The following is a 7,254-nucleotide window of genomic DNA, read 5'->3' as shown; positions in this document are numbered from 1 at the left end:
CTAAGCCCACTCTCAATATAGAGGTGTAGTGGACATCACCAACCCAAGGTCCAAGGATGGAGGACTAAATATGGATTAGAGTGAACTTACTGCTATTCTACTATAGAACTCTTGTGACTAGTAATGGAAGAAACTGTAGCACTGATCTGGAGAAAGTGACCACGATAGTTGCTGAGGGCAGGGAGAAGGAAGAAGAGATGAGATGTGGGGGCATTTTCGGGACTTGGAGTTGTCCTAAATGATATTGCAGGGACAGATGCTGGACATTATATATCCTGACATAACCCACTGAATGTTCTGGGGGAGTGTGTAAACTATGATGTAAATTATAATGCATGTGGTGCAGCTGTGCTCTAAAATGTATTCACCAAATGCAATGAATGTGTCACAATGATGAAACAGGTTGATGGTGTGGGAGGAATGGAGGGTAGGGGGTGGGGTATGTGTGAACTTCTTATATTTTTTAATGTAACATTTTGTATGATTTATGTATCTTTTACAAAAGACAATTCAATTAAAAATAAATAAATAAGTGGTTATTTAAATATAATCATTTCATATATTTAAATAAACAACAACAACAAAGATAGCTGGGGTGGCTATACTAATATCAGATAAAATAGACTAAGTCAAAAAGTTATGAGGGACAAAATGGTCATTATATACTGATAAAGAGGCCTATTCAACAGGAAAATATAACAATTATAAATATATATGCACCTAACAATAGAACCCCAAAATATTTGAAGAAAATACTGACAAACTTGAAGACAGAAATTAACAGTTTTATATTAATAGTAGAAGACTTTAACATACTATTTTCAATAGTTGATATTGTCAGAAGATCAATAAAGACATACAGAATTTGAATGATATACTAAACTAACTAGATCTACCAGACATATATAGAACACTGTACCCCAAAAAACAAAACACACATTCTCCTCAAGTGCACATGGATCATTCCACAGAATAGACCATATGTTGGGTCACAAAACAAGTCTCAATAAAATTCATAAGTATTTAAATCATATAATATATATATTCCTACCACAATGGAATGAAGATAGAAATCAATAACAGAGAAATGGAAAATACACTAATATGTGGAAATTAACAACATACCTTTGCAGTAGTAGAAGGAATCTCCTTTCCTGGCTCTTTTGCATTGATTTTCCAGCTCAAGAAATGAAGATTGATGCCTGACCTCACATTTTCCAATGGACTTATTAGCAAAGATAAGGTTAAACACTGCAACTTTGCCTATCTAATGTTCAAACACCTGCTTCACAAACCTTCAGAGCAGAGAGTAAAAGAAATTATTACCAGTCTATTAAGCTAGAATAGGAGTTCCCTGCTGAGGGCCTGCCTGTAAAGCTAATTGGAATGAATTGCACTTAATTATATTTTATTTTGAATTGCACTTTAATGAAGCAGTGCATTCAATTAGTGGCAGACATTCTGGAACTGGGTTTCAGCATGGTTTTCAGAGTAGGAAGTCTTCTGACTTTATGGAGGCTATTTCACTGGAAGGGAAGACCAACTTCTTTGAGAAGAGATTGGGTTTGTATTAGGGGATGAGAGTGATGTCAAGTTCAACAGAATTCCTTTACCTTGGATGCTGACTTCTAAATGAACTGAAGATGTATTTTGATTTTGCTGGTTTTTTTCCTTCATGGAAAAAAAAAAATCAGCTACTCGACATGTATCAACCAGCTACACCACGAAATGACCCAATAGGAATATTTTTTGGTGGCATCTTTAAAACTGTGTAGCTACCTCAACTAGTCCTGTTAATAATACTAGTGAAGTTACCTAGAAAGAAGACATCTAAAACAAAAGGCTAGTAGGATTTTTATGAAAGATCTTGCTAGTGTTTGATTTTTGCCAGCAAGTTGTCTGTAGATGACTTTCCTACAACTGTACCAGGGGCAATCATGACTTTCCAGTGGGGAGACCCTCAAGCTAGTTGAATCTGACAGGATTAAACTTTCAGTTACTACCACAAGGCAGTTGGAAGATTTTATCCTCCTTCTTTAAGGTCAATTTTAAAGTTTACTTATTAGTTTGCTTATAAAACTGACACTTTTCATGCAAATAAACATTGCACTGTCAAGCTAAAAACCTAATACAACTGAACCTTTTTGGTTTCTTCACCAAATACAAAGTATTGATTCTAACTCTTAATGGGAGCCAGTTCAAAAGGTACTAGATGACTAAAGTTAAACCTGTGCAGACAAAGCATGTTACTTCTAAGCTTTATTTTCTTTCATGAATTGAAGTGTTTTATTTTAAAGTCCATCCTGTGCGTACCTAGCTGTTGCACATAGTCAAAGCCATGTAGAAGACAAGTTCTGTTATTATCCTGTAGCATAGTGGTATTCTGGGATGAGAGAAAAGGCGTTAGGTTTTTAAAGAGTAATCTTTCAGGTAAGAACTTCTACCTTAGGTACTAGGAATTGAGGCATTGCCTTGACTAGCTGCTTATGTGCACAGTTTTAGGGGCAGTAAATTTGATTTCTTAAATTATATTTCCCCCACCTTCTAGATGGTATGAAAGGATCAAATGAAAAACTTTTCTACATGTGAACTTTTAGATTTTACCTATAGTTCACACTTGAAAACAATCACTCAGGATTGTCTTACAGTCCTGATATATTGATTATGCAATCACTTCTAACATATTCTATAAATCTGATGCCAACCTGATTTCCTAAACTTCAACGGAAAACCGATGTTGCATAAACTGTTAATATATGTTCCATTCAAAATTTTAATTTCAGAGAGAACTATAAACTAATAGAAATATTTAATAGGACTTAGGTTGTCAATCTACCTTTTATGTTCTAAACAAAAAAGTCAAGATATTACATGGAAAATGGTGTACTGTATACATGGACCCTTTGGCAACACTTGTCAACTGATCATGTTGGCTGTTTGTCATTGGCCTGTTTTGTTGTCCATTTTCATCAACATTTATTGTATAGTTTAGTCAATCTCTATATTCCTGTAATATGGGACTTTTCTATCTTATTGTTACCTAAAGTTAATAAATCTAAATTATGATCATCACACTTGGGCAACATTAAAATGAGGAAACACTTTGTCTACTCTGTCAGATATTAAGGGAATCTGAAATCAGATTTAGGATTCTACTTCTCAAGAGCTGTGTAATTTGTGAATTCTGTCAACTAAAATTCAAGTCCTAATCTGTTGAAAGGAAAACAATTTTTAATGTAAAACATTTCAGAGTCTCTTATGATTGACTATACTGCACAAGTGTTAAAATGATTAAAATAAAACTGTTCTGTCAAAAAAAATTAGGAAATATCTTGAGGTGAATGAAAATACAACATACGAAAATGTATGGGACAAAGCAAATGCAGTGCTGAAAGAGATAGCAATAGCTCTAAATGCTTACATTATAAAGGAAGAAGACTTTAAATCAGAGACCTAACCCTAAATCTGGAAGAACTAGGAAAAGAAGAACAAACTAAAACCAAAATGATCAGAAGGAAAGAAATAACAAGGTGTATTAGTCTGCTAAAGGGCTGCCAATGCAAGGTACCAGAAAACGTGTTAGCTTTTGTAAAGGGCACTTATTTGGAGTAAAAGCTTACAGTTACCAGGCCATGAGAAAGTCCAATTTGAGGCACCAAGTCAAGCTACTGTTGATCCTGGTGTGTGGCCATGTGCTGAAGCAAGATGGCTGCCCATCTCTGGGAGATTTCAGCCTTCCCCTCTGGTTGTCCTCTCTCAGGCCCAACTGCTCTGTTTTCTCAGCTGTTCCACTCTTTTACCAAATTCAGCTGTAAACTATCAGGCAAATAGGTCATCTGTCCCTGGTGCCTCAGGTGTTTGAGCCTTCTTTCTATCACAGGGCAGGATAAAAAATGACAGAGCCCTCTCTTCTTTTTCTGTCTGTGTGAGTCCATTTATATAAGACCCAGCAAGGTGTCAGGGACTCAATCTGAGTCTTGCCCACTGATGTAGTTGAATCAAAAGCCTAAATCAATCCTAACAGGTATATAATCATAGGACCCTCAATTGAGTTTAATACAATCTAAGGGTATCACACCCAAAGGAATAGATTAGTTTACAAACATAATCTTTCTTTTTTTCAGATTCATAAATTAATCTCCAACTGCCAAACAAGGATTAGAGTGATGATAAATGAAATAGAAAATGAAAAATAGATTCAACAAAACAATAGAGAGATTCAACAAAAACAAAAGTTGGTTCTTTGAAAAGATCAATAAAATTGACAAACCTTTAGCTAGATTGACAGAATAAGAAATAGAAAGCATACAAATAATGAAAATCAGAAATGAAAAGGGGGACATCATAACTGACCATGCTGAAATAAAAAGGGCTATATGAGGATAATATGAACAACTGTAATGCCAATAAATTAGATAAGGTAGATGAAATGGATAGATTCCTGAAAACACCAAACTACTCACATTGTCAAGAAGAAATAGAAGATCTCAACAAATCAATTACTAGTAAAGAAATTGAATCAGTCATCAAAAACCTCCTGACTAAGAAAAGCATGGGACCAGATGGCTTCACAGGGGAATTCTACCAAACATTTCCAAGAAGAAATAACTCCAATTCTCCTCAACCTAAAAAAGTTGAAGAGGAGGAAACACTCCCTAACTCATTCTACAAGACCAACATTACCCTCATATCAAAGCCAGATAAAGATAGCACAAGGAAAGAGAATTATAAACCAATATTGTTTATGAATATAGATGCAAAAATTCTCAACAAAATACTAGCAAACCAAGTCTAAATGGCAAATTAAAAGAATTATACAACATGATCAAGTGATATTTATCCCTGGTATGCTTGGGTGCTTCAAAATAAGAAAATCAATTAAGTTAAATTCAAATTTAGTGAGTCCCCCCTCCCCCCCAAAAAAGTATTATGTTTTTAAACCAATTCATTCCTGTGGATGTGAGACCCTTTGATTGGACTATGTCTGTGTGGTGTGACACAGGTTGAATCTCTATCCTCTTGCTGGGTCTGATATAAATGGAGACACAGGGAGAAAAACACACATGCCAAGAAAAGAAGTCACCATTTTTTACCCTGCCATGTGAGAAAGTGAACAAAAAAAGTATAGATAAACAGAATTTTAGAATATACCATATTTCATTGACATAACATTTGTTTTTCACATTGTAAGGTCTCTGAATTCAGGATTCCTCATGGTCAATAAGAAAGTATGGTATCACAGGCTAATTGACAGCTCTTAATTTTTCTTCCTTACCAGTATATAAAAAAATGATGCATCTTTCAATTGATGCTGTCTTAGATTCTGTGAAATACAAGAGGACATGACAAACAAATGAAGCCCTTAAAATTTTAAACTTAGACAAATAATGACCAATACTAATATAATCTACCAAAATTTCCTCATGAAGTAGAAAACCCAGAATGCCGTTGCTAAAAGTTGGCCCTAAGATTTTGGAAAACTTGTTAGAATAAAATTAAAATCACTTGAGGAATATTATTCCTTGGTTTCAGAATACTTTTTTGAATTGACTAGATACACAATTATAGAGGGAAGACCTGCACATTTTGAAGTGGTGGCTGGTTCAAACTGTGAATTAACTGCTGTGAAGGTACATCAAGTTATAAATAAATTTCATAATTTGTTTGATAATGGATATTGTGTATAATCCCACCCACGTTAGAGCTCAGAAAACGTTTTTTTCCACTGCCCCCCTTTTTTCTTTTCTTTTTTGTCTTTATTTATTTTTTTAATATTACATTCAAAAAATATAAGGTCCCCATATACCTCTCACCCCCCTTACCCCATTCCTCCCCCCATAACAACAATCTCCTCCATCATCATGAGACATTCATTGCATTTGGTGAATACATCTCTGAACACCGCTGCACCTCATGGTCAATGGTCCACATCATAGCCCTCACTCTCCCACATTCCACCCAGTGGGCCATGGGAGAACATACAGTGTCCGATAACTGTCCCCACAGCACCACCCAGGACAACTCCAAATCCTGAAAACACCCCCACATCTCATCTCTTCCTCCCATTCCCTACCCCCAGCAGCCACCATGGCCACTTTCTCCACACCCATGCCACATTTTCTTTGATTACTAATCACAATAGTTCATGAACAGAATATCAGTAAGTCCACTCTGATCAATACTCTATTCCTCCATCCTGTGGACCTTGGAATGGTTGTGTCCACTTCACATCTACATCAAGAGGGGGCTTAGATTCCACATGGATGCTGGATGCAGTCCTCCTGCTTTCAGTTGTAGGCACTCTTGGCTCCCTGGTGTGGTGGTTGACCTTCTTCACCTCCATGTTAGCTGAGTGGGGAAAGTACAATAAACCAGAGTGTAGGAGCTGAAGTCTGTTGAGGCTCAGGGCCTGTTATCACATGGTCAGTCCAGAGATTCAGGTCCTCTGGGTATATATGAAACCACAGCACCAACTACAGTTCTGGTAAAAGTAACAGTAGAGGCTTGTGAACAAGGATCACATCTGAGTCCAGCTCCATCACACAGAAACACAAACTCCAAAGTAGGGCCAACTGAGATGGCACTGAACTCCATCTGCCATGACTACAGAGCCTGTGGGTCTCTGTAGCTCTCAGAAAAACCAATACCTGGGGTTGTGTCTACTTTATCTGTCTCTGGGACTCTGCTGAGGAGTGCATAAGGGCAACCCCTCTGATAACCTCATGGCTCTTTTTGGAGACTCATAGCCATATAAACTCATTTGTCCTTTCCATTTCCCCCTTTGATTCAGGTCACAAAGCATTTTTAACTCCTGGTATTGTATGTAGATTGAGATATTCTGCTGGTCTGAGTTGACCCTTTTATTCAAGGTCATTTTCTAGTTACATCATCAGCTGGTACTTGGTAGTAATCCCCCGGCACCAGGGAAGCTCATCCCTGGGAGTCATGTCCCACACTGGGGGGAAGGAAATGCATTTACATGCTGAGTTTGGCTTCAAGACTGGCCACATTTGAGCAACACGGAGGCTCTCAGGAGGTAACTCTTAGGCACCCTGCAGCTCTAGGCCTTGTTCTTATTTCAGGTGCACAGGCTCACAAGCATAGTCACTAGTATCAAGGGCTCATTGTTGGACCTTCTTTCTTTTTTGGTCTTTGCCATTGCACTTGGGGGATTGTTGCTATTCCTTTAGAGACTGTGATAGAGCTCCCCTGACAAAGATTTAATATCAGTTCTACTCAAACTCTTCAAAAAAA

General features: G+C 37.0%; 1 pseudogene; it reads left to right on the top strand.

Annotated features, from left to right (window-relative positions):
• Positions 1–1,126: 1,126 nt before the first annotated feature.
• LOC101435163 (ribonucleoside-diphosphate reductase subunit M2 pseudogene) lies at positions 1,127–1,632 on the top strand (annotated as a pseudogene).
• The last annotated feature ends 5,622 nt before the right edge of the window (positions 1,633–7,254 follow it).

The sequence above is a fragment of the Dasypus novemcinctus genome, chromosome 5 (genome assembly GCF_030445035.2).
Source record: "Dasypus novemcinctus isolate mDasNov1 chromosome 5, mDasNov1.1.hap2, whole genome shotgun sequence".
NCBI lineage: Eukaryota > Metazoa > Chordata > Mammalia > Cingulata > Dasypodidae > Dasypus > Dasypus novemcinctus.
Note: the sequence above shows the minus strand (reverse complement) of the source record. Positions and strands in the feature narration are given on the sequence as shown.